Source organism: Pelophylax lessonae (genome assembly GCF_965119305.1).
Source record: "Pelophylax lessonae genome assembly, chromosome: 9".
NCBI classification, from domain to species: domain Eukaryota; kingdom Metazoa; phylum Chordata; class Amphibia; order Anura; family Ranidae; genus Pelophylax; species Pelophylax lessonae.
Window position 1 is genome coordinate 246,915,761 of NC_138776.1, and position 27,456 is coordinate 246,943,216.

Below are 27,456 nucleotides of genomic sequence, written 5' to 3' on the forward strand. Positions count from 1 at the left end.
TGCCCAATAAATTGTCATCAATGCCCACCTGTTGCCTCATGTATTGCCATAATTGTCCATCTCTTGCCCCATGTATTGCCATTAATGCCCAACTGTTGCCCCCATGTAATGTAATGATTGCCCACTTGTTGCCCATCTTGTGATGATTGCCCACTTGTTGCCCCATGTATTGTCATGGTTTCCTGCCTGTTGCCTCATGTGGGGAGGGATCGGTAAAGGTAGACAGTTGAGTCATGATTTTACCACCCCCTTAAGCTTAAATGGTAGCCGGATGGGGCGGTACACATGGCACTTCAATTTGCGGCTGCTGCAAACCTCACACCCCCCGGTCACATTGGGCAATGCTATTAAACTGAATGAGGCTGTGCCGCAACAGCCCCGATGCATACGGTTGCGGCGTACTGGCGTGGGCTTTACAGGGTTAACATAAGGGCTCCCAGCTGCCTGCCAACCCCACAGCGGGTCAGAGGGCGATGCGGGTGTAAACCAACCCCGAGTGGACTGTGGTGGTTTCACATTTGTTTATGGACTAAACAGTTCCACCCGTTACAATCCAGCATCCATTTCCCATAGTACCAGCAGGGGGCGCACTCTGATGTTTCATCATATTTCCTTTATTTGTAAACTTTCCCGCACTTTGAACATGAAAACGGAGCCTCTAATAGAAGTGTGAATTCTTTGCCGTTTGAAACGTACATAAGGAGTGAAACATTTCCCGCACTCTGAACATGAAATAGGACGCTCGCCCGTATGAACTTTCTGGTCTCTAAGAAATAAACCTTTGTTTGCAAAACATTTACCTCACTCGTAACATTAAAAGGGCGCTCACCTGTGTGTAAGTAGGTGTTCTTACTTAGTTAAACGTTTCCCGCACTCTGCACAAGATTAGAGAGGCTTGTATGTATGGAGTTTCTGGTGCCTAACAAGTAAACATTTGAGTGCAAAACATTTCCCGCACTCAGAACTTGAATAGTGCCACTCATCTGTGTGTATTCTCTGATGGCTAAGAAGGCTTCCTTTATGATTAAAACATTTCCCGCACTCTGAACATGAATAGGGACGCTCACCTGTGTGTATTCTCTGATGGCTAAAAAAGTTTATTTTTTAATTAAAAAATTTCCCGCACTCTGAACATGAATAGGGACGCTCACCCATGTGCATTCTCTTATGTCTAAGAAGGTTTCCTTTAATATTAAAACTTTTCCCGCACTCTGAACATGAATAGAGAAGCTCACCTGTGTGTATTCTCTGATGGCTAAGAAGGTTTGCTTTAGAATTCAAACATTTCCCGCACTTTGAACATGAATAGGGACGCTCACCTGTGTGTATTCTCTGATGTCTAAAAAAGTTTATTTTTTCATTAAAACATTTCCCGCACTCTGAACATGAATAGGGATGCTCACCTATGTGTATTCTCTGATGGCTAAGAAGGGTTTCTTTTTCACTAAAACATTTCCCACACTCTGAAAATGAATAGGGAAGCTCACCTGTGTGTATTTTCTTATGTCTAAAAAAGTTTATTTTTTCATTAAAACATTTCCCACTCTGAACATGAATAGGGACGCTCATCTGTGTGTATTCTCTGATGGCTAAGAAGGCTTTCTTTATCCTTAAAACATTTCCCGCACTCTGAACATGAATAGAGACGCTTACCTGTGTGTATTCTCTGATGGGTAAGAAGGTGTCCTTTATCATTAAAACATTTCCTGCACTCTGAACATGAATAGGGACGCTCACCTGTGTGTATTCTCTGATGGGTAAGAAGGTGTCCTTTCTGATTAAAACATTTCCCACACTCTGAACATGAATAGGGAAGGTCACCTGTGTGTATTCTGTGATGGCTAAGAAGGCTTTTTTGTGTTTAAAACATTTCCCGCACTCTGAACATGAATAGGGAGGCTCCCCTGTATGAATTCTCTGGTGCCTAAGAAGGCATCTTTTTCGACTAAAACATTTCCCGCACTCTAAACATGAATAGGGAAGGTCAGCAGTGTGTATTCTCTGGTGCTGAAGAAGGCTTTTTTTTTATTTTTAACATTTCCCGCACTCTGAACATGAAAAAGTTTGCTCCCCTGTGTGTATTCTCTGATGGCTAAAAAGGCTTCTTTTCTGTTTAAAACATTTCCCACACTCTGAACATGACAGTGAATTCTCTCCTGTATAAACCCCTTTATGGTATAAAGAAGATTCCCTGAGATGAGATGGTTTCCCGCACCCGTCGGCACTGTCAGATATTAGAGGACTATGTGAAGTATCAGGAGATTCCTCAGAATTAGACGTATCCAATGATCTCCTCCAATGGTGAGGTCTGTCATGTATATTATAAGGAACGGGATTTACTTCTGGAGAAGATGCCATGTCATTATCTTCTGTAGTCACATCTTCCTCCGATGTCCTTCTATTCCCACCACAGAGTCCGTCTGTCAGAAGACAAGAAAAATTACCAAGAGTTTTCCACACTCATATACACTGCTCAACACTTTATAATCAGAGTATAGCATCAAGTCAGGGAAACTCCTGGGATATTCATCTGCTCAGTGAAGTAGCAGAGGGGGTTGTTACCAACAGGTGCACTAGATGGGCAACAATGAGACGACCTCCAAAACAGGAATGGTTTTACAGGTGGAGGCCACTGACATTTTCCCTACTCATCTTTTCTGAGTGTTTTTTTCTTTTGAATCAGAAAAAGGTTTTATTATAAAGAAAGAAAAGTCCATTCCATTCTGTACACAATATTTCCGCTTTGTACAGTCATAGACACAGCGATCGTAACCTTCATATATAGTCAATCCTGCATGTTTCCATTTGCCACCTCCACTGACTCCACCCACTCCCCCAACATCTCATTAAGTTTATCTCCTTGGCCTGCGCCTTATCCCATTCCCTACTGTTTATTCATTCCTAGGACTCATCTTTTTATTTTTGAAAATAAATTTTTATTGATTTTTAATCACAAAAAAACAAACAAGGCAACCAAAACAACTCCCCATCCCCCCAACCTCAGTGCAATGCTCATATACTACAATACTTATAGGAAAATGCAAAAGGAGAAAGTCCCAGGAGAACCTCAACGCGGCAGTGTCTCCCCCACACAGACTCTCACCCAGGTCCATACGCCAACCTCCCCCACCCTCTCACCACTGCTTGTTGTCTGCTAGGCATAGACTTCGTTTGTTACCTCCCTAAGTATCAGGGGACCTCAACTCACCCCTCTAAGGTGACCATCACCTTCACCGGTGGCGGACCTCTATCACCTCCGGGAAGAGTAGATGGCCTCTCAGTCCAATCCTGCCATATCTTTTGAAACTTTTTAACGCATCCTCTATTCAGGTATGTGGCTTTCTAAAACGGCAGCATCTTGTTCACTGGTGACTTCCAATACTCCACCGATGGTGCTTCGGTCTTCCTCCAATGCAGAAGAATAACCTTGCACGCATAGAACAGAGTAACCAACAATAAAATTCTTTGTGCTCCAAGAGGTGCCATTTCCTCCACCAAACCCAGCAAACACACTGTCAGCTTCAAAGGTACCCTCAATGTGGTCCTAGGACTAATCTTTGAAGTGTTAATTCTTGTGGACCAAGGCCAGGGGTATCCAACCACATGCCTCACAACTTTTCAAATTTACCTGGACATCCACGTCTTTTAAAGATGTAGCACCCTCCTAGTCAGGTGCTAGAGAGTGAGTATAGTTTTGGCTCTGTCTGCCTATCAGAGGAGCAGCAGGTAAATTCTATATTGCACTCTGCTTATCAGGGAGCAGGATCTGGGAGTTAGGTCTGCTCAGTGTGCCCAGTGTGTTATTCATCTGGCCTAAGGGAGTGTCCCCAGCTGAGCCAATGGGGAGGCACATTGGATGCTGAAGGAAACCTGGCCAATGACACACAGGCTTTTGATACAGCCCCAGGGATTGGCACAGAGGGGTTGTCTCTGTGAATTGTTCGGCAGGGTATAAAAAGCCAGGGGCACATGAGGTAGAGGTCTTTTGCAGGAAGCAAAGTCCAAGAAGGAGGGTGGCGGCTGCCTCCTCTTCTGCATGGTCATAGGCAGTCGGCTTGGTGAACCAGCAGAGAGGAGCTGAACCCAGAGGTCCAGGAGAGCTGACTGGAGGAGTTGGGGCACTGTGAGAAATCTGGAAAAACTGTATCATGAGTACAGAGGATCTTGCCCAGGGTTCTGCCCAGGAAGGGGACCACTCCATAGTGTGTAGTCAGTGGACGAGTGTCAGCAAGTGCATAGAAAGGGGGTACTAGGGGAGTACCCTGAGGAGAAACACAAATAGGAACACTTACTTCAGCTTCATTCAAGTGGCAGGATGAAGTAGCGGCCTTGCCGCATTCTCAAGCTAGAAGTCCTCTAAATTGTGAATAGTTCAAGAGTTGGAGTATCCCACTCATCCCTTCTCCTATCCTAATATGAAATAAAACCACAAAAACAACTACCCCTAGACTGATCATTGACTGAGCCAAGAACATAAAGTGTTAAGATTTCTGCAAGTTCTGAAAGCAGTTGCTACAGGTAACCCAAGGGAATCCTTAAAGTGTGAAAATTCAGCAGTCCTCTAGGGGGCACTGCTACACCTTATATACCTTTCATTTATTCAAGAAGGCTGCAGGTCTGGGGGGGGGGGGGGTTGGGTCGAGGGCCCATCCCTTGGCTCTTTCCAACCACAGCCCCACATAGGCAAGCGCTCATTCATCCGGATCCTTGCTGGTGAGCGTCTTAGCATTTGTTTTGCTATCTCTTAGAAAATTGAGGCCTCTCTCTGTGGGATTGCCCCCTTCTCTTTCACTCTCTCATATTCTTTGCTGGCCTGACTTTCCTTTCTTCCTCTCTCATACCATCTTTGCCTCCTCTTTTTTTAATCTCCATTCTCTTCATACCCCTGCCCCCTTTGCCCCCTATTACTTAACCTCCCCTACTTCTTCCTAACCTCACTTTCCAACCTTCCCCTCGCCCTTCTTAACACATGGATAACATCAGGATCCTCTTGATAATGCTAAGGGACTTAACGTCCCAGACAAGAGGAAAATTTTGTTGAACGATTTAAACAATCTAAAATTGATATCACCTTTGTACAGGAGACCCATTTCAGGGATGACAAGCTTCCACTATTTAAGAATTGGTTTTTCCCCTTGGCCTACCACTCTACTAACCCGGAGGCTAAATCAAAAGGAGCCTCTATCATTTTTTCCAGTACGGTACTGTAAGAGACGCTCAGTGCGCATGCCCAGGCACACGGGAAGGAATGTGCGAATGCGCATGCGCCAATGCGCGAACGCGTGAATGCGCGAAGGCGCGAACGTGCGTACGCAACGTGCGCACGCAATTGGCGCCAAACGGCCTATTTATACCAAGCGGTGACAGGAGCACATTGCTGAGTGGTCTTTCAGCTTGTGTTCCTGTCTACCTGTGCCCTGACCTGCTTGTGGATTTCCCGTTATACTGACCCGGCTTGCCTTTGACTCTCCTTGGATTCCTGCCTGCCTACCTGTGACCTCAGCCTGTGTTTGACCCTGCCTTGCCTTATGCCTTTGTACCTTGCTGCCAGACTGTGTACCGACTTCGGCCTGTATCCTGACTCCGCTTTTGCCTCACGTTCCTGTACCCGTGCTGTCCGGCTGTTGACAACTTCTTGGCTTGTGTTCCGACTTCGCTCCTGCCTTCTCATCCAGCATCACCGAGTTCCAGTTCCAGGTGTTCATCCGGTGATCCACAGCCATCAGTCTTCTGCCAAGACATCACCTGCTATACCGGCCCTCGTGCCACTCTGTGTCCTACACCGCCTGTCATCTCTATCAGGGGTGTTGGACAGGAGGTGCAAGAGAAGCCCCCTCTACAGCTTGGTCTCCACCAGGTACGTGATAGTACCACTCAGCCAGATGTCGGAGACCGAGAGAGGGGCTTCACCTCTAGAGACATTATGCCAGCAACTTGCTTCGCTTACCCAAGCAGTCAAATCCTTGCAAGAGGGCTACTTCCAATTAGAGGGTCGCATCCAATCCATGGCTTCTATCCCGGCAACCCCGGCACCTGGGTCCTCCGTGCCCGAACGGGCTCTATCTACACCTGCAGTGGTTTTGCCACCACCAGAACCTCGGGTACCTGCTCCAGAACGATTTTCGGGTGACCGACACAAATTCCGGGCTTTCAGGAATTCTTGTGAGCTATACTTTGCCCTGCAGCCACGTACTTTCTCACTTGAATCCACCAAGGTGGGGTTCGTGATCTCTCTACTTCTCGGAGAGCCGCAATCCTGGGCCCACCGTCTGCTGGAACAAAATAGTATAGCCCTGAACACCATCTCATCATTCTTCGAAGCAATGGCGCAGCTTTATGACGACCCCCAGCGATCTGTTACAGCCGAAGCAACCCTACATACGTTACAACAAGGCCGCCGCCCTGCTGAGGACTATGTCGCCGAATTCCGCAGATGGGCTTCCGATACAGGCTGGAATGATGCAGCCTTACGGCATCAATTCCGTCTCGGCCTATCAGAGGGCCTTAAGGATGAACTTGCCAGAGTGGGTACGCCTGATTCTCTTGATGACCTTATTAGTCTTACTATCCAGCTTGACCGCAGGCTCAGGGAACGGAGAGTGGAAAGAGCTGGAAGTTCCAGACCTACCTGGATGTTGCCTCAAGTGCCGTCACCTCCGGCTTTTCGTCCACCTGTCTCTTTCCCCACAACCTCCAATGTGGAGCCCATGCAACTCGGACTTTTACGCTCTCCACTAACCACTGAGGAGAGATTGCGAAGACGTCGGAACAACTTATGCCTCTATTGTGGGGAGGCCGGACATTACCTTCAGACCTGCCCGGTGCGGCCTAGTAAGTCTCAGTTTGCTTTCCCTTCTTACCTTGCAAACACTTATAGGAGGGATCTGTCCACTCACATTACCCTACCTCTCTCGCTACAGATTCTCGGAAAGACCATCCAAGTCCCAGTCATTATTGACTCCGGCGCTTGCAGCTGCTTCATGGACAGTGACTTTGCTCAGCGTCATCAAATCCCTCTGCAAGCAAAGACCCGCCAGCTATCTATCCATCTAGCTGACGGATCCCATCTCAAGTCTGGGCCTATAACCCAAGAAACCTGCCCATTACTGGCTATCTCTAATAAAGGCCACCGAGAATACTTATGTTTGGACATTATCCCATCTCCTCTGTTCCCTATCATTCTCGGTATTCCATGGCTACAAGCACACAATCCTCAGATAAACTGGAAGTCAGGAGAAGTGGCATTTCCATCCACCTACTGTCAACAAAACTGCTTCCAGCCCAGTCCTGGGAAACCTGCATCACTTTTGGGCCTGCAACCTGATCCCTCTGCATCCCAACTTGTGCCCGCAGCTTACCATGAGTTCTTGGAAGTCTTTGATAAACAGAAAGCAGACATCCTACCACCTCACCGGCCGTATGACTGCCCAATTGAACTTTTACCAGGTGCTGAGATACCGTTTGGGCGTATCTTCCCCCTCTCTGAACTGGAGCTCGAGGCATTACGCCTTTACATTGATGAAAACCTGAAAAAAGGCTTCATCCGGCCCTCTACGTCCCCCGCGGGGGCTGGTATTTTCTTTGTTGAAAAGAAGGATCATTCTCTACGCCCCTGTGTTGATTATCGGGAGTTGAACAAGGTTACTGTCAAAAACAGATATCCTCTGCCCTTGGTTCCTGAACTATTCCAACGTTTCAGGGCAGCCACGGTATTCACAAAACTTGACCTACGAGGAGCATACAATCTAGTACGGATCCGCGAGGGCGACGAGTGGAAGACCGCCTTTCGCACAAGATTCGGACACTTCGAGTATCTTGTCATGCCCTTTGGATTGTGCAATGCTCCAGCCACTTTTCAGCATTTTGTAAACAACATTTTCAGAGACTTTCTTGATCTATTTATGATTGTCTACCTTGATGACATTCTTATCTTTTCAGATTCCATTCAAGTACACCGTGAACATGTCAAGAAGGTTCTCGGCCGCCTAAAAGACCATGGATTGTACGCGAAGGCCGAGAAATGCGAGTTCGAAAAGGAATCAATCCAATTCTTGGGACTCGTCATTTCCACTTCTGGGATCTCCATGGACCCCCAAAAGGTCAAATCGATCCTCGAATGGCCCACTCCCACAGACAGGAAGAGCACACAGAGGTTCATTGGATTCGCTAATTTCTACCGCAAGTTTATCAAGAACTTCTCCGCTATTATCCTTCCGGTCACCCAGCTAACAAGGCAAGGTACCCGTTTCCAATGGACACCGGCAGCACAAGCTGCGTTTGACCAGTTAAAGGTCCTATTTACTACTGCACCTATCTTACAACACCCAAATCCTGCATTACCCTATGTTCTTGAGGTGGATGCTTCAGAAAATGCCGTTGGTGCGATCCTGTCACAGCGTTCAGGTACAAAATCTCTTCTTCACCCTGTTGCCTTCTTTTCCAGGAAGCTCAGCCCAGCAGAAAGGAACTACGATGTTGGAGACCGGGAACTACTGGCCATCAAGGTAGCCTTGGAAGAATGGCGCTACCTGTTAGAAGGAGCATCCCACCCTATCCTGATCTTTACCGATCACAAAAATCTGGAGTACCTCCGAACAGCTAAAAGACTGAAACCACGTCAAGCCAGGTGGGCACTGTTCTTTTCTCGTTTTATCTTCCATATCACCTACAGGCCGGGCTCCAAGAATGGCAAACCTGATGCGCTATCCCGCATGTACCCAGAGGACGAAGAGTGTAGTCAAGTAGACACAATCCTGCCGGCCCAAAGTTTTCTACTGTTGCAAACAGATCTGTTAACACAGCTGAAGCAGGCGTCCACAAGGGATGTTTTACCATCAGGTATGTGCCTTCAGGAACAAGAGGGACTTTTTTTTTACAACCAAAAAGTGTTCGTACCCCCAAGTCTACGTGCCAAGGTCCTCGGCCTGTGCCATGATCACCCCTTGGCAGGGCACTTTGGAATATCTAAGACGGTTGACCTGGTACAACGGTCCTTTTGGTGGCCTGGTCTGAGGTCTGACTGCCATAATTATGTTAGCACTTGTGGAATCTGCATTCGGAACAAGAATGACAAGGCCAAAGCCTGGGGTCTACTAAGGCCCTTGCCCATTCCCAAGAGGCCTTGGGAGATGATAAATATGGATTTTATAGTTGAGCTTCCTCCTTCTGAAGGATTCACGACCATCTTTGTGGTGGTCGACAGATTAACAAAGATGGCCCACTTTATCCCTATGTCAGGAACTCCCTCAGCAATGGAAACCGCCCAAACTTTTATCAAGGAAGTGGTTCGGCTCCACGGGGTACCTAGCAACATCACCTCAGACCGGGGGGTGCAATTTACTTCCAGATTCTGGAGAGACCTCTGCAGAACTTTGAAAATCGACACGTACTTTTCCTCTGCCTATCATCCACAAACGAACGGGCAAACGGAGCGTACAAACCAGACCCTGGAGCAGTATCTCCGGTGTTTTTCTTCATTCTCACAGGATCACTGGGCATCACTTTTACCCCTGGCAGAGTTTGCATATAATGACGCAGTGCATTCGGCCACGGGTCAAGCCCCGTTTTTTGCAAACTATGGGTACTTCCCAGCTTTTATACCTGATGTGATGCCTGATTCCTCGGTTCCTGCAGTCCAGGAAAGAGCCACATTTTTGCAAACCAACAACAAGCTATTGCAAGACGCCATTGTCAAAGCACAGCAAGACAACAAAAGAATTTTTGATAGGAAAAGAAGGGGAGATCTGAACCTCAGACCGGGAGACAAGGTTTGGTTATCCACCATTAATTTGAAACTGTCATGTCCATCTAAAAAATTGGGACCTAGATATATCGGTCCATTCTCTATTAAGAGACAGATCAATCCTGCTGCCTACGAACTTTCACTCCCGGAAACATACAAAATTCACCCTGTCTTCCATGTGTCCTTACTGAAGCCTACCAGACCCAATCCATTTCCTGACCGTGAGTCGGATCCACCCCCGCCTGAAATTATTGATGGCAACGAAGAATATGAGGTTGAAGCAATACTGGACTGTAGGAAAAGAGGAGGTACTGTCCAGTACCTGATTAAATGGAAGGGCTATGGCCCGGAAGAAAATTCATGGGAACCAGAAGCCAACCTCCATGCTACGGATCTAATACAAACCTTTTTTCAGTTTCATCCTGAGAAGATGTTGCAGATGGGCATCCAGAGGCCGCCCATTGGGGGGGGGGCAATGTAAGAGACGCTCAGTGCGCATGCCCAGGCACACGGGAAGGAATGTGCGAATGCGCATGCGCCAATGCGCGAAGGCGCAAACGTGCGTACGCAACGTGCGCACGCAATTGGCGCCAAACGGCCTATTTATACCAAGCGGTGACAGGAGCACATTGCTGAGTGGTCTTTCAGCTTGTGTTCCTGTCTACCTGTGCCCTGACCTGCTTGTGGATTTCCCGTTATACTGACCCGGCTTGCCTTTGACTCTCCTTGGATTCCTGCCTGCCTACCTGTGACCTCAGCCTGTGTTTGACCCTGCCTTGCCTTATGCCTTTGTACCTTGCTGCCAGACTGTGTACCGACTTCGGCCTGTATCCTGACTCCGCTTTTGCCTCACGTTCCTGTACCCGTGCTGTCCGGCTGTTGACAACTTCTTGGCTTGTGTTCCGACTTCGCTCCTGCCTTCTCATCCAGCATCACCGAGTTCCAGTTCCAGGTGTTCATCCGGTGATCCACAGCCATCAGTCTTCTGCCAAGACATCACCTGCTATACCGGCCCTCGTGCCATTCTGTCCTACACCGCCTGTCATCTCTATCAGGGGTGTTGGACAGGAGGTGCAAGAGAAGCCCCCTCTACAGCTTGGTCTCCACCAGGTACGTGATAGGTACCATGGACCTGCGTGCATATTCTAAAAGACCCCAATGGCCGATTTCTGTTTCTGAAGGACGATGTTGGTGACGTCAGAGGGACTTTGACCACCTATTATGCTCCCAATAAATAGCCAGCAGGATGCGTTCATTACTAGAGGTATGGAGAAGCTCCTGGAGTTCTCTGAGGGTCAACTAACTATTGGGGAGATTTTAATATCCCTCTGATTCCTTCAGAGGATACATCTCTGGGATCCTCCTCTGTCCCCCCTGGCGTCCGCAAACGTATTGCAAAGTCCCTCCATAGTGCACACTTGATAGATGTTTGGCGCCTAATGCTCCCGGAGAATGAGACTATTCTTTCTATTCCTCACCTCACCAACTATACTCTCATATAGACTATTTCTTGATGCCGCATTGTCAATTACACACGATCCGTGACTCTTTAATAGGTTTTATTACATGGTTCTATTACTTTCGATGGTCCAGAACCCAGATGTGGAGACTAAATGAAAGCCTACTCCAAGATGAGACTGTTTTGACAGATGTTACTAAAGAGTTAGACCATTTCTTTCAGACTAACACCATTCACAAACACGCTCTGTCACTCTCCTCAGAGGTATAACTTATGACTCTACGTAGGCAAATTAATGACCTTTTGCTTTACAAAGCTAAGGCAGCCATGCACATTTGTCGTAAAATGTCATATGAGTCGGGAAATAAGTGTGGCAGACTATTGGCTAGATCCCTCCGAGAAGAAACCTATTATCTCCCGCACGGGTCAAAAAGCCACATTACCTAGACATATCACACAAGAATTTAAATTCTTCTATGCCTCGCTCTATAACTTACAAACCCCAACCCCCAACAGACTCAAATAGAGGAATACCTGCTCTCTTCCCGGATGCCCTGGTTGTCCAACACTGACAGGAAATCCCTAGAGGATCCCATCACCTTGGCTGAACTAAAACTGGCCATAGGTGGTTAAAAAGTGGGGAAGGCCCCGAGACCGGATGGGTTTACCATCCAATATTATAAAACACTCTTGCCGTCACTTGGACAGTTTATGGTTGACATGTTTAATACATGGGACTCTGGGACATATATCCCCAAGGAGACTTTACAAGCTCACATTTCAGTCATCCCTAAAGAGGGAAAAGATCTCACCTCCTGTGGTAGCTACCGACCGATTTCCTTGCTAAAGGTCGATATTAAACTGTTCACCAAAATCCTAGAAACTATGATCCAACAACATCTGACGCAACTGATCCATTTGGATCAAGTTGGATTTGTGCCTACATGTGGGGCACGGGATAACACAACCAAGGTCCTCAACCTCCTACATGTAGCCACCAAGACCCGCACACCCTGTGTCCTCCTAAGCACAGACACAGAGAAGGCCTTTGATTGAGTAAATCGGCATTTTATGTTTGCAGTACTTCGACATGTGGGCATCGGCAACACCATGCTAAATTGGATGTCACAGATCTATTCTGCTCCTAGAATCCTTTTTATGTAGAATACACCTCCACCCGGATATCTCAGGCATGACTGTTGGGGTGACCCAGCAGAAAATATCAGCGTATCCAGACGACATGTTATTTTCCCTCATAAATCCCATAATTTCTCTACCGAATCTTCTTCATGAGTTTGAGGCATATGGTACTCTGTCCAATCTAAAAATCAACTTTTATACTAAATCTGAAGCTATGGGAGTAGGAATATCAAACCCCCTCCTCCCCCAACTGCGATTGAACTTTAAGCTAAAATGGACGAACTCAGCGCTAAAATACCTGGGCACTCGCATACCCGGGTGGTAAGGTGAGGTTAACTTGTGTTTGATGTTGTGGGCAGTCAGGAAACTCTAAAACTCCTGGCTTGTGAATTGTGTACCGTTGTCTGTGACAATTTCTCTGGGGTATCCAAACGTAGCAGCGAGATGTAACAGTATGAAAATCGTCGCCTTAGTCGTCGGCTGGGTAACAGGAATGACCTCAGGCCACTTTGAATGGGCATCAATTATGATCAAAAAGGTGTGTCCTCTGATCGGGCCTGCAAAGTCCAAGTGTAGGCGAAAGCAGGGAACCGCTGGCTAAGTCCAGGGCTGGACGCACCCTCAAGGAGGGTCTCTTGCAGTTTGTGCACATCCAGCACACGCATTCACATATGTCGTGATATCTGAGTCTAGGTTCGGCCACCACACATAGCCTCGGGCCTTTTGTTTCATACGTGTGCCCCCGGGATGACCAGTATGTAGCAAGTCCAGAATGTGTCTCCGGAGGGTCTGTGGAACAATCACTCGGTCTCCCTATAAAACACAATTGCCAGCAACAGTTAATTCCAGACGCCTACGGAAGTAAGGTTCATAATCCTGTGTGACAGTTGCAGGCCAACCGTACCGTACACAGGAGAGTATTGTCTTAAGGAAGGTATCCTTGGCTGTATGGGCTGCTACCTCCCTAGAAGACAGAAAGGACAGGCTGGTGTAACGACAACTCTTGACTGGTGGAGAAGAGTCTGTTAATGTCCTTGTCAGACAGGACATGGCGTCCGCATTAGCATTGGCATCATGGATGCAATACTGGATTTTGTAGCTATATGCTCCCAAGAATAGGGCATAGCGTTGAAGACGGGCCGCAGTCGTCTGGGAGATGCCTTTGTCAGGGCTAAAGATCTGAAGGAGTGGTTTATGATCTGTCAGTATGGTGAATTCCCTACCATACAGGTAAAGATGAAACTTCTTAATTGCCCAGATGAGTGCTAGAGCCTCTTTGTCAATGTGAGAGTAATTGCTTTCTGCTTTTGTCAAGGACCTGGGGAGGCGAATGCCACAGGTTTCTCTGACCCATCTGGTAAAACGTGAGATAGTACAGCCCCTAGACCATAGGGTGAGGCATCACAAGCCAAGGTGAGAGGCCTTTGGAGGTCATAGTGCACGAGCATTCGTGACGCCAACAGCTTTCGCTTAGAAACTTCAAAAGCATGTTGGCATGCAGCCGACCAGTTCCATCTGGAGTGTTTCTCCAAAAACTTGTTCAACGGAAACAAAGTGTGTGCTAGATCTGTCAGGAATTTGTGGTAATAGTTCAGCAAGCCCAGGTATGATCGCAGCTGTTGGACGTTGGTTGGGGCTGGAGCTTTTACTAAAGCATCACCTTTGACTTCTGTGATGTGTATACCCTCTGCATCCACAAGGTGGCCGCAAAACTCCAATTTAGGTACCATGAATTGGCATTTCGCTAAGTTCACTTTTAGACCCTGCTCTTGGAGTCTCGCCAACACGAGCTCCACGTTACGCTTGTGTTCCTGGTCCGTCAGGCCCGTGATGAGCTTGTCATCTAACAGGCACTGTGTTAAAGGAATGTCCGCCAAAATCTCATCCATTTTGCGTTGCCAAATGGCTGGGGCGGAGGCTACCCCAAACACCATCCGATTGTATTCATACAGTCCCTTGTGAGTGTTGATGGTTCGAAACTTGCGGGACGAAGGGTGGACCTCAAACTGTAAATAAGCTTGCCTTAGATCAAGCTTGATGAACTTTTGACCTCCTGCAAGAGAGGCAAAAATGTCATCTACTTTGGGTAGGGGATACTGGTCTATCTCCAGTTGAGAATTTAGTGCCATGCGGAAATCGCCACAAATGCGTAAGTCCCCATTCGCTTTGTTTACTGGTACAACTGGTGATGCCCACTCGCTGTGCTCTACCTTTGAGATGACACCTTGTTCCTCCAGCCGGCTTAGTTCAGCTTCCACACCTGCTCGGAGTGAAAAAGGTACCGTCCGAGCTTTCAAGAACCTAGGCTGGGCGTTGGGTTTCAGCCTGAGTCTCACACAGTCATGCTTTATTTTTCCCAAATGGTTATCAAAGACTTGTGGGAATCGCTGTTTCAGGGATTCCACCCATCCCTCTTTATATCCTGATGGGATGGTCACGGTGTTGCAGGAGTTTATGGCGATGTCTGGCATGCCAAAGTGAGCAATCCAGTCTCTCCCAAAGAGAGGGGGTCCCCCATGTTCTAGGATATACAATGGCATTCTCTTCGTCTGACCCTTGTAGGATACCTGTACTTTCACGTACCCCAGTGGGTGGAGTATCTGCTTTGAGTATGTCTGCAGTTTGATTGGTGTTGGACGGACAGTTTTCTCCATTGTTTCTGGGTGATAACTGAAACTGCTGCTCCTGTGTCTACATCCATCTTGAGTTTCTTTCCTTCCACGGTTACCTGAGGGTGCTGAATGCATATGATGTATGTCCAATCTGTGGAGCACTTCCTCATCCTCTGATTCCGATGACGATGTACATCTTCCCACCATATATGCCTTTGTCCTGGTGTTCAGAGGTTGTTTATTTCGCACCTTCTTACTACGGCAGATTTGTTTCAGATGGCCTGCCTTACCACAATTATGACAGAACTGATCCTTAAACCGGCAGACTTTGTGATCATGGTCAGTATTCCCACAACGGTAGCAAGCTGACTTCCGGCTTGATGAGGGTCTATATTTCCAGTTTGCTGCTGTTGGCTTGACTGCTGTTCTGAACTCTTTAACCTCTTCCCTTCTGCTCTGGGGGTTCAAAGCCTCTGTATCTTTCACAGCCATTTCCATCACTGAAGCTATCTCAATTGCCTTTGTAAGGGTAAGGTCTTTCTCTGTTAACAGTCTCTTTTGGCTAGACTCACTATTTAGTCCCATGACAAACTTATCCCTCAGTGCAGTCGGTAAGTACTCCCCAAAAGAACAGGTTGAGGCTAGTCTGCGAAGGGGCGAGCACATAAGCCTTAATATCTTCACCCAGCTGTTGCTGCCGCTGATAGAACTGGAATGTTTCTGCAGTCTCTAGTGGTTTAGGCTGGAAGTGATTCCCTAACAGTGTCAGGAGCTCTGCCAAAGTCTTAGTTGCTGGTTTTTCAGGGAAAAGGAGATCCCTAAGAGTGTCATATGTCCTAGCACCAACCAGTGTCAGAAATACTGCTACTTGCCTGTCGCCTGGGATGGCATTTGCACCAAAATACTGTTCCAGTCTCTCAACCCAGGAACTCCAGCATGTCTGTTCTCCATCAAATTCACTTAATGTCCCGATCAATGACATTTTCCTGCTGGGCTCTGTGGGTGTTTAGGGCGGGTGTGGAAAGTGGGTTCCCCCAGGGTTCTGTCCTGGGGCCAATCCGGTTTAATTTACTCATAAATGATCTAGAGGAGGGGATATCGAGTACAATCTCAGTATTTGCAGATGATACTAAACTAAGCATGCCAATATCTTCTATGCAGGATGTGGAAACCTTACAAGTGGACCTGAACAAAATAACGGGGTGGGCAACTACATGGCAGATGAGGTTTAATGTTGAAAAATGTAAAGTAATGCACTTGGGTGCCAGAAACCAGAAAGCAAGCTACTCACTGGGGGGGAAACCTCTGTGTGAGTCTAGGATGGAAAAGGACCTGAGGGTACTGGTGGACAACAGGCTTTGCAGTGGCATGCAATGCCAAGCCACTGCTAGCAAAGCTAACAGAATACTGGGATGTATAAAAAAGGGGATTCACTCCAGAAATAAAGAGATTATTCTCCCACTCTACAAGACTCTGGTCCGGCCACATCTGGAGTATTCTGTCCAGTTCTGGGCACCAGTCCTCAGAAAGGATGTGCTGGAACTGAAGAGAGTCCAGAGAGGGGCAACAAAAATAATTAGGGGAATGGAGGATCTCAGCTATGAGGAAAGACTACAAGCACTGAACTTATTCTCTCTGGAGAAGAGACGATTGAGGGGGGATATGATATCAATGTACAAATACTGTACTGGCAACCCTAGCATATGGAAAAACCTATTCAGAGAAAGGGAATACATTAAGACAAGTGGCCACTCACTAAAACTAGAGGAAAGGCGGTTTAACCTTAAAATATGTAGGGGGTTCTTCACTGTAAGAGCAGTAAGGATGTGGAATTCTCTTCCGCAAACAGTCGTATCAGCATGGAGCATCGATAGTTTCAAACAACTATTAGATGGGCACCTTAAAGACCACAACATACAGGGGTATATAATGTACGGTTAACAGCAAACACACACACACACATCATAGGTTGAACTGGATGGACTGATGTATTTTGTTAACCTCACTAACTATGTAACAATCAATAAATATGTGACTCCTAAACTGTAAAGAAGGTGACAGTCTAAAGTGCTGGTAGTGCAACACAGTGCAGTAATGGGACTGCACATAGACAGAGAGATCCAATCAATGGCACTTCTGTGCTGTGAACAAAGTAACAATAAGGTGCTTTGAGTGCAAAGAAGATGAAGTGAGGCTTCAGTCTCAGTTAGAACGATGCCAGCGATGACAGAGATAAAAAATTATTAATAAATAAATAAGAGATGTTAAAGCATATTCAGGTGTAAAATAAGGTGATACAATGTGCAAGGTGGCCACGTGACAGCTGGATCAAATCAAGTAAATAAACAATAGCTAGAACTAGAAGGAAATCTAGCCATAAAAAGTTCATATATCAAAGTAGATTATAAATAACAGCAATAAATCCTCATAAAGTGGCGGTGACGTGCAATCAAGTGATGGGATCAGATGGGTGATTACAACACCGGGTGGCGAATGGGGAAAAATGGCAGCAAATAATTCTTCTGGGTGTGCTACACCCTTACCTTACTGCTGTAAGATTAAAGCATTTACAGATGGATTCCACTATGATCCTGTAATCATCCCAGGCAGGAGGGGGAGGGGAGGTGGAGGTGTCAGTGGTATCCTTGTAGCTTCCAAAGGTCAGCTGGCAAACGGGATTCTGTGTACTCTTTCAGTCTTCCAGGGGAATGGGGGACATCACAGTTCTTATACACTCGTAAGTAAGGGTGGATAAACAGAGAACTCCTTCTGGCATAGTATTTTTAACGCTTTATTTGAAAACAAATATAGTAACTTACAGTAAAGTTTTCAATGACAAGTGGTGGGGCTGTGAGTCCCGAGCGGGCCGCGATGCGGCACTTCCTGATTCAGCCTGACGTCTCTACGCGTATCGTCACGGTCACGTGACTTCTTCAGGAGATAATGATAGGCTATAAGGGACATGCTTAAATATCATTATGCCGGTCAGCGCCATCTTGTGGGAGACCAACAGACTGCATAAGGGCTGCAATTGGAAGCAGTCAGCGGCCATGATATTGTATACCCAGCATTAAACAGTGTAAAGAAACGCAGCAGGTGTCCAGGACACAGAGGAAACCCCTGGAGGCAAACGAATGGAGTGGTTCCAGTTGAAAATAAGAGGCCACATTACATATAAATGTAGCATTTAAAATTGAAATTAAAAAATAATATATAAAAACCGCTGGTTGGTAAAACTAAGATAAAAAGGTAAAACAAAACCCCCGATCCCTCCATAAAGAGTACCTGTCAATGCCTATTACTGTCACATTCCCCCCCTCCCCCCAATCCCTTCATAAAGAGTACCTGTCACTGCCTATTACTGTCACATTACCCCCTCCCCCCGATCCCTCCATAAAGAGTACCTGTCACTGCCTACTACTGTCACATTTCTCCCTCCCCCCGATCCCTCCATAAAGAGTACCTGTCACCGCCTATTACTGTCACATTCCCCCCTCCCCCCCGATCCCTCCATAAAGAGTACCTGTCACTGCCTATTACTGTCACATTCCCCCCTCCCCTGATCCCTCCATAAAGAGTACCTGTCACTGCCTATTACTGTCACATTCCCCCCCCCCCGATCCCTCCAAAAAGAGTACCTGTCACTCCCTATTACTGTCACATTCCCCCCTCCCCCCCGATCCCTCCATAAAGAGTACCTGTCACTGCCTAGTACTGTCACATTCCTATGTGATCCTGATGTAAAGGGGAACCCTTATGTAAGGGGGTTTCTGCTCACCAAACCTCAGACTTACATCAGAGTTCCCAGCGTTCCCTCTTTAATTAGGGTTCCGAAAGCCCCCTTACATCAGAGTCTACATGGCACCCCTTAAATCTTACCTTAGGGTACTCAGTCACTTGGAGGCAGGAGAAAGAAGGGAGAGCGGGCAGAGACTTCAGTCACAGATATTGGATGGTGAGCTCACTCACCCGAGTATGGAGGCTCAGGCATCAAAGCCTTTCATCCACTGTGTATCTGCCAGTTGCTGAGCTTCAAACGTTCAGCCCACACATCCCTTTCCTGAGGCACAGAACGTCAGGGATTGGAGTGTGGGTGGGCATACAGAGGTAGGGGTAGGAGGAGGACTAGATCAAGCCCTTTCTCCTCTCCTGTCTGTGTATGGGATTGGGGCCGGTGTGCACATCTATGCACTCAGGGGTTGTGGTACTTGGTTACTTGGGGAGCCACAGTCCATTTTGAATATTGTGTCCTGGATTCAGGTGGCCTGAAACCCAAACACTTGATGCAAAACCCAAACTGTCCGGGTGAATCCCAGTCAGGTGGCAACCCTACAGGAAGTGCCAGCTAGTGTAGTTTCTGGGTTAAAGGGTTTTAGTAGCAAAGGATTAAAAACACTCCAAAGAGGTAAGATATACAAGTGCTTATCTGGTGGCAGAGTCTGTGGATGTGAATTCTCCTAGAACCTTCCTGCAGGATTGCTGTCATCTGTTCCGGCTGCTGGGCTGAGAGATGGCTGGCTCGGTAGCCTGGAGGAGCCCCAAGAAGCCACACTAACCAGCATGGAAGGCACAGCGCATGTGACGTCACTAGAAGGATAGGAGGTACCAGATGAGAAGAGAAGCAAGGCTACGCAGTCATAGTATTTTGCTCCTTCTACAGGCCTTTCCTCTTAGTCTATACAGAACCGGTCACAACTCTGAGGATAGCAGCCGCAGGTGGTCCCATGCATTCCTTTATTGTACCCCCTAACCAAAGACCAGTGACATTTTATGGAATACCCTCTACCCTGATCATTGGTATTTTAAGATATTTGTTGCTGCCTGGACTTTATATAATCTCTGTGCACCAATATCTCCTCCCTCCATTAGCAGAAACACAGGCTCTCCATCTTCCATACTAACAGAACTGCTTTGTCTACATCAGCAAACCACTGTTCTGCCTCTCTCGGGAACGATTGCTGGGTGCCGGTGGACATCATGTCCGCTGGACCCGCTGATTGGCTCTCGCTGTGTCCAGTGGGAGCTGAGCGCTAGCAGCATGTGTTGACACCGCAGACCCGGAAATGCAGATGATGTAGAGGCAGGGGCGTAACTACAGGGGTTGCAGGGGTTGCAATCGCTACCGGGCCCCATGCTCCTGGGGGCCCGGTAGCAAACCAGTGGGTGAACTTCTAGGATCTCAAAGGTCACATTAGCGACCGGGCCCTGGCATTTCACCACTGTGGGGAGGCCCCAAGATTGCAGGAAGGGGGCCCACTGCAGAACTTGTGAAAGGATCCTGATGCGGGACCATAATAAAAGGCCATGCAATGAGATTAAAGAGCCCCAGGATTAGTGGGAAGAGCCCCGGGCTTGAAGGGAAGGGCCCCGGCCAGGGGTCTGGGGGGCCCTTCATGGTTTCTTGCATCGGGGCCCTGAAGGTTCTAGTTACGCCTCTGTGTAGAGGTACGTGATTCTGCGCCGAATGGTCACCTTGCCGCAGTACATGTATGTGGGTGGCCCAAAAAAAAGTTTCTCTGATAAAGAAAGAGGTTATGACCTGGTGGATTGTATGCAGAACTCCTGAGCCCAGCTGAGGACATTTAGGGCCTTAAGGTTGAAGATGTGGTAGATGTCCCCTTTTGGTTTGGGAACTGTGGACAGAGTAGATCTCTTGGAACTCTTCTGGCCCCAGACCTGGAAATGCAGATGACGTACAGTTACGTGATTCTGCGCAGAACAGCCGCCCTGCCGCAGTACATGTACGTGTGGTGGTCAAAACAAAAAGTCTCCCTGATAAAGAGGCTATGATCTGGTGGATTGCATGCAGAACTCCTGGGCCCAGCTGGGGACATTTAGGACCTTAAGATTGAAGATGTGGTGGATGTCTCCTTTTGGTTTGGGATCTGTGGACAGAGAAGAACTCCTGCAACTCTTCTGGCCTTAGCTCAGTGAGATAGAGTTTGGAAGACTAATGTCATAGACAGGTTGCCAAAAAGTTTAGGGCTTTAGAAAGGGCCTCCAATGGCTTATCAATGTGGTGCCTTCTCCATTCTCCATCTCACTAATAAAACCCCAATGGATGACTCTCTATGAACTGATCACATTCCAATCACCGATCACCTAATCATTGGTAAAATAGAATATTGTACGAAGCGTTTTTATTGTACAAGATCAGAATAAGCGATTACCACACAGTAAATGATATGAATAAAATGAAGATTAAATCTTTTATAATAATAGAATTAAAAAATGTGTCAAATGGATTAATAATCATACATTGGTTGGACCAATAAAAAGCCAGCTACTTCAATAAATCAGAAAGGAGTAACAACATGAAGCAACCAATAAAAAAGGTTCACCAGTGAAAGATAAATCCTGATTGACTGCTGTGGGTTAATGCATGTTACAGTGATCTTTTTCCATCCAGTAGGTTCAATCTATATACATATTTATAAGTAGAACACAAAAAAATAAAGCATTTCCCGTTAGGTCCTCATGCAGTTGCATGATAGGCCATGTATTGTCATGATTGCCCACTTGTTGCCCCATGTATTGTCATAATTATTTGTCTGTTGCTCCATGTATTATGATGATTGCCCACCTGTTGCCTCATGTATTGTCATGATTGCCCATTTGTTGCCCCATGTAGTTGCACGATGGACCATGCATTGTCACGATTGCTCTCTTGTGTCCCTATGTATTGTAATGATTGCCCACTTGTTGGCTTGTGTATTGTCTGTCTATTGCCTCATTTATTGTCATGATCGTCCATCTGTTGCCCCATGTTCTCTGATGATTGCCCACTTGTTACGCTATGTATTTTTAGGAATGTCCATCTGTTGCCCCATGTATTGTGGTGATTGCCCACTTTTTCCCTATGTATTATCATTATCACTGTTGCCTCATGTATTGTGAGGATTGCCCACTCGTTACCGTATGTAATATCATCAATACCCACCTGTTACCTCATGTATTGTCATAATTGTCCATCTCTTGCCCCATGTATTGTGATAATTGCCCAATTGCTGATCCATGTAATGTCATGAATGCCCAACTATTGGCCCATGTATTGTCATGATTGCCCACTTGCTGCCCCATGTATTGTCAGGATTGCCCATTTATTATCCCAGGTATTGTCATGATTGTTCATCTGTTACTCCATGTATTGTCATGATTTCTCACTTGTTGCCCCATGTAATGTGATGATTGTCCACTTGTTGCCTCCTGTAATGTGAAGAGGGCCGATATTTTTTCAACAATTTATTTTTATTTTTCAGTGTAGTTGTGAGGTCTTTTTGACCCCAGATCTCACAACAAAGAGGTCCTGTCATGCCTATTTCTTTCACAAGGGATGTTTACATTCCTTGTAATAGGAATAAAAATGATCAAAAATGTCTTTTTTTTTTAAACTGTAAAAATAAAAAATAATAAATAAAATAAATAGGAAAAAAAAATGTGACGTCACCCGGCTCCTCCCGACGCGTTGCGTCACACCACGTGACTTTCTCAAGGGATAGGATTCTCCTATTTTCTATTCTTCTATCCATCTATTCTATACCTATTTATCTACACATCCTCATTACAATGACTTCAGTGCTAGCGCATTGGCCTTTTCTCTTTTTTTTACTCGGCGTGACATCATCTTTCACCTTATACAAAAAAATTGGGCTGACTTTACTATTTAGTTATTTTTAAATGCGGGTAAATGTATTTCTTAAAAAAATGGAGTTGGAAAGACCGCTGTGCAAATACAGCGTGACAAAAAAATATTGCAACGACCGCAATTTAATTCTCCAGAGTCTTTGCTACAAACTATATATAATGTTTGGGGGTTCCAAGTCATTTTCTAGCTAAAATATTGATTTTAACTTGTAAACCACATGTGTTACAAATGGGCTCGGTTCTTAAAGGGGTTAAAACATTTCCCGCACTCTGAACATTAACAGGGAAGCTCACCTGTGTGTATTCTCTGATGGCGAAGAAGGTGTCCTTTACGATTAAAACATTTCCCGCACTCTGAACATGAATAGGGACGCTCCCCTGTGTGTATTCTCTGATGGTGAAGAAGGCTTACTTTCAGATTAAAACATTTCCCGCACTCTGAACATGAATAGGGACGCTCACCTGTGTGTATTCTCTGATGTCTAAGAAGGGTTACTTTCTGATTAAAACATTTCCCGCACTCTGAACATGAATAGGGACGCTCACCTGTATGTATTCTCTGATGGCTATTTAGGCTTACTTTATGATTAAAACTTTTCCCGCATTCTGAACATGAATAGGGACGCTCACCTGTGTGTATTTTCTCATGCCTACGAAGGCTTCCTTTTTCATTAAAACATTTCCCGCACTCTGAACATGAATAGCGACGCTCACCTGTGTGTATTCTCTGATGGCTAAGAAGGTGTGCTTTACAATTAAAACATTTCCCGCACTCTGAACATGAATAGGGACACTCACCTGTGTGTATTCTCTGATGAATAAGAAGACTTCCTTTATGAATAAAACATTTCCCGCACTCTGAACATGAATAGGGACGCTCACCTGTGTGAATTCTCTGGTGCTGAAGAAGGTGTCCTTTTTGGCTAAAACATTTCCCACACTCTAAACATGAATAGGGAAGCTCAGCTGTGTGTATTCTCTGATGCCTAATAAGGACTCCTTTATCATAAAAACATTTCCCGCACTCTGAACATGAATAAGGAAGCTCACCCGTGTGTATTCTCTGATGGCTAAGAAGGTGTGCTTTTTGATTGAAACATTTCCCGCACTCTGAACATGAAAAAGGTCGCTCCCCTGTGTGTATTCTCTGGTGCCTAAGAAGGTATGTTTTGTGACTAAAACATTTCCCGCACTCTAAGCATGAATAGGGAAGGTCACCTGTGTGTATTCTCTGATGGCTAAGAAGGTTTTTTTTCTGTTTAAAACATTTACCGCACTCTGAACATGAATAGGGAAGGTCATCTGTGTGAATTCTCTGGTGCTGAAGAAGGTTTTTTTTCTTTTTGAAACATTTCCCGCACTCTGAACATGACAATGAATTCTCCCCTGTACGAACCCCTTTATGGTATAAAGAAGATTCCCTGAGATTAAATGGTTTCCCGCACCCGTCGACACTGTCAGATATTAGAGGACTATGTGAAGTATCAGGAGATTCCTCAGAATTAGACATATCCAATGATCTCCTCCAATGGTGAGATCTGTCATGTATATTATGAGGAACGGGATTTACTTCTGGAGAAAATGCCATGTCATTATCTTCTGCAGTCACATCTTCCTCCGATTTCCTTCTATTCCCCCCACAGAGTCCGTCTGTCAGAAGACAAGAAAAATTACCAAGAGTTTTCTACACTCATATACACTGCTCAACACTTTATAATCAGAGTATAGCATCAAGTCAGGGAAACTCCTGGGATATTCATCTGGTCAGTGAAGTAGCAGAGGGTGTTGTTACCAACAGGTGCACTCGATGGGCAACAATGAGACAACCTCCAAAACAGGAATGGTTTTACAGGCGGAGGCCACTGACATTTTCCCTACTCATCTTTTCTGAGTGTTTGTCACTAGTTTTGCATTTGGCTGGGGTCAGTGTCACTACTGGTAGCATGAGGCCATACCTGGACCCTATAGAGGTTGCACAGGCAGTCCAACTCCTCCAGGATGGCACATCAATACATCCCATTGCCAGAAGGTTTGCTGTGTCTCCCAGCACAGTCTCAGGAGCATGGAGGAGATTCCAAGAGACAGGCAGTTACTCTAGGAGAGATGGACAGGGCCGTAGAAGGGTAGAAGGTCCTTAACCCATCAGCAGGACCGGTATCTGCTCCTTTGTGCAAGGACGGACAGGATGAGCACTGCCAGAGCCCTACAAAATGACCTCAAGCAGGACACTGGTGTGAATGTCTCTGGCCAAACAATCAGAAGCAGACTTCATGAGGGTGGCCTGAGGGCCCGACGTCCTCTAGTGGGCCCTGTGCTCACTGCCCACCAGCACCGTGGAGCTCGATTGGCATTTGTCATTGAACACCAGAATTAGCAGGTCCACCACTGGCACCCTGTGCTTTTCACAGAGGAGAGCAGGTTCACCCTGAGTACATGTGACAGACGTGAAAGGGTCTGGAGAAGCCATGGAGAACATTGTGCTGCCTGTAACATTGTTCAGCATGACCGGTTGAGTGGTAGGTCAGTGATGGTCTGGGGAGGCGTATCCATGGAGGGACGCACAGACCTCTACAGGCTAGACAATGGCACCCTGACTGCCATTAGGTATTGGGATGAAATCCTTGAAACCATTATCAGACCCTACACTGCTGCATTGAGTCCTGGGTTCCTTCTGATGCAAAACAATGCCCAGTCTTATGTGTTGAGAGTATGCAGCCAGTTCCTGGAGGATGGAGGAATTGATACCACTGAATGGCCCCCACGCTTGCCTGACCTGAATCCAATAAAACACCTCTGGGACATTCTGTTTCAGTCCATCTGATGCCGCCAGGTTGCACCTCAGTCTGTTCAGGAGCTCAGTGATGCCCTGATCCAGATCTGGGAGGAAATACCCCAAGACACCATCCATGGTCTTATTATGAGCATGACCCGACGTTGTCAGGCATGCATACAAGCACGTGGGGGCCATACACACTACTGAGGACCATTCTGAGTTGCTGCAATGACATTTCACCAAAATAGACTCGCCTGCTGCATCATTTTTTCACTTTGATTTTAGCCCTCTGTAGGGTGATCATTTTCATTTCCATCAAACTATGTGGCATCCTTTCCTTCCTAACACATTACTCAGTCCATACCAGTATAAATCCTAAGTCATTACCCAGTCCATACCAGTATAGAAGCTAACACATTACCCAGTCCATACCAGTTTAGATGCTAACACATTACCCAGTCCATACCAGTATAGATCCTAACACATTACCCAGTCCATACCAGTATAGATCCTAACACATTACCCAGTCCATACCAGTATAAATATCCAGCATGACATTTTTCCCCTGATCTGATGTGTTTTAAAAGTGTTCCTTTCATTCTTTGGAGCAGTGTATGTTGGACGAGCATTTCAAAGTTTAAAAGAGATCTGTGGTGGAACTGGGTGCAATCACAACACCAAACTATGACAACTAACCAGATCAATGATACCATCCAACCAAACATCACTAAGTAAGCTTTAAACCATTCTTGCATAATTACCTGAGCTGATATCTGGAGGAGTTTCTTCCTCTTTAACTGCGTCCATCATCCCAACCTCCTCTGTAAAATGCTGATCACCCCTCACATACGTCTTTTCCTTTATAACCTCAATTTGTACATTCATCAGATCTTCACCCTAAACCAACAAAATGGCAGAAATAATATTAAATCCAAAAAAATAATAATAATAGAAGAATGATATCTCTTAGGGCTTTGGATCATTTTCCTACATTTTCATTCTCATCTACCTGATGATGGTGAGGGATGGTGTGATCTTCCTGTGTGGAATCCCGTGAATACAGAGGACGGGGACATCTCTCTGGTGGATTTTTGTAACTGGATGACTCCTCCATGGTGTCCTGGTACTGTTTTTTGTGACCTTTTGGAAACTCTGACCCTTTCATTACAAAATCCTCATCATCCTCCTCTTTTATCTCTTCTTTAATGTTAACTTGTGTGGAATCCCGGGAATACAGAAGACGGGGACATCTCTCTGGTGGGTTCCCATTACTGGAGCCATCTGTAGGAAACACACACACTGACTGAATACATTGTTCCTATGTGTTTATCAGATGATGGGGGGATCTAGGTGGAGCCTCCGTACTGCTCTCTCCTTTACAATAAAGTCTCCTCTTACCCGGTGATGTGACGGGCGGCTGATTCTCCATCATGACGTCTTTGTTGAAGTGGATCTACTGATCCTCAAACATCAATCCATATACCCAAACAGTTTTTGTATTTAGTGGTCATCACTCACCTGTGCTGATGTCTGGAGAAGATTCATCCTCTTTAACTTTGTCCATCATCCCAACCTCTTCCCTGAACTGCTGATCAGCCATCACATACGTCTCTTCTTCCTCTTTAACCTCATCTTTTATATCTATCGGATTTTCATTCTAAATAAAGAAATAGCAGGGAATGGTTTCTTTAAAATGTGAGCACAAATAACCTTATATCTAAAAGTGGAATATATTTTCATACAGTCAGGTCACTTTTACGATCTCGACATCCATCTTCACCTACCTGATGATGGTGAGGGATGGTGTGACCTTCCTGTGTGGAATCCCAGGAATACAGAGGACGGGGACATCTCTCTGGTAGGTTCCCATTACTGGATCCATCTGTAGGAAACACACACACTGACTGAATATATTGTTTCTATGTGTTTATCAGATGATGGGGGATCTAAGTGGAGCCTCTGTACTGCTCTCTCCTTTACAATAAAGTCTCCTCTTACCCAGTGATGTGAGGGGCGACTGATTCTTCATCATGACGTCCTTGTAGAGATCCTTGTGTCCTTCTAAGAAACTTCTTAGACTCCTCAT

At 46.1% G+C, this 27,456-nt stretch overlaps 1 pseudogene across 1 annotated transcript; it reads right to left on the reverse strand.

Annotated features, from left to right (window-relative positions):
• Nucleotides 1–849: 849 nt before the first annotated feature.
• LOC309564356 lies at nt 850–27,456 on the reverse strand (annotated as a pseudogene). Its single transcript has 5 exons — nt 27,369–27,456; nt 22,931–23,995; nt 1,545–1,964; nt 1,152–1,463; nt 850–875 (listed from the first exon to the last, which is right to left on the reverse strand). The product of its transcript is annotated as an uncharacterized misc_RNA (transcript).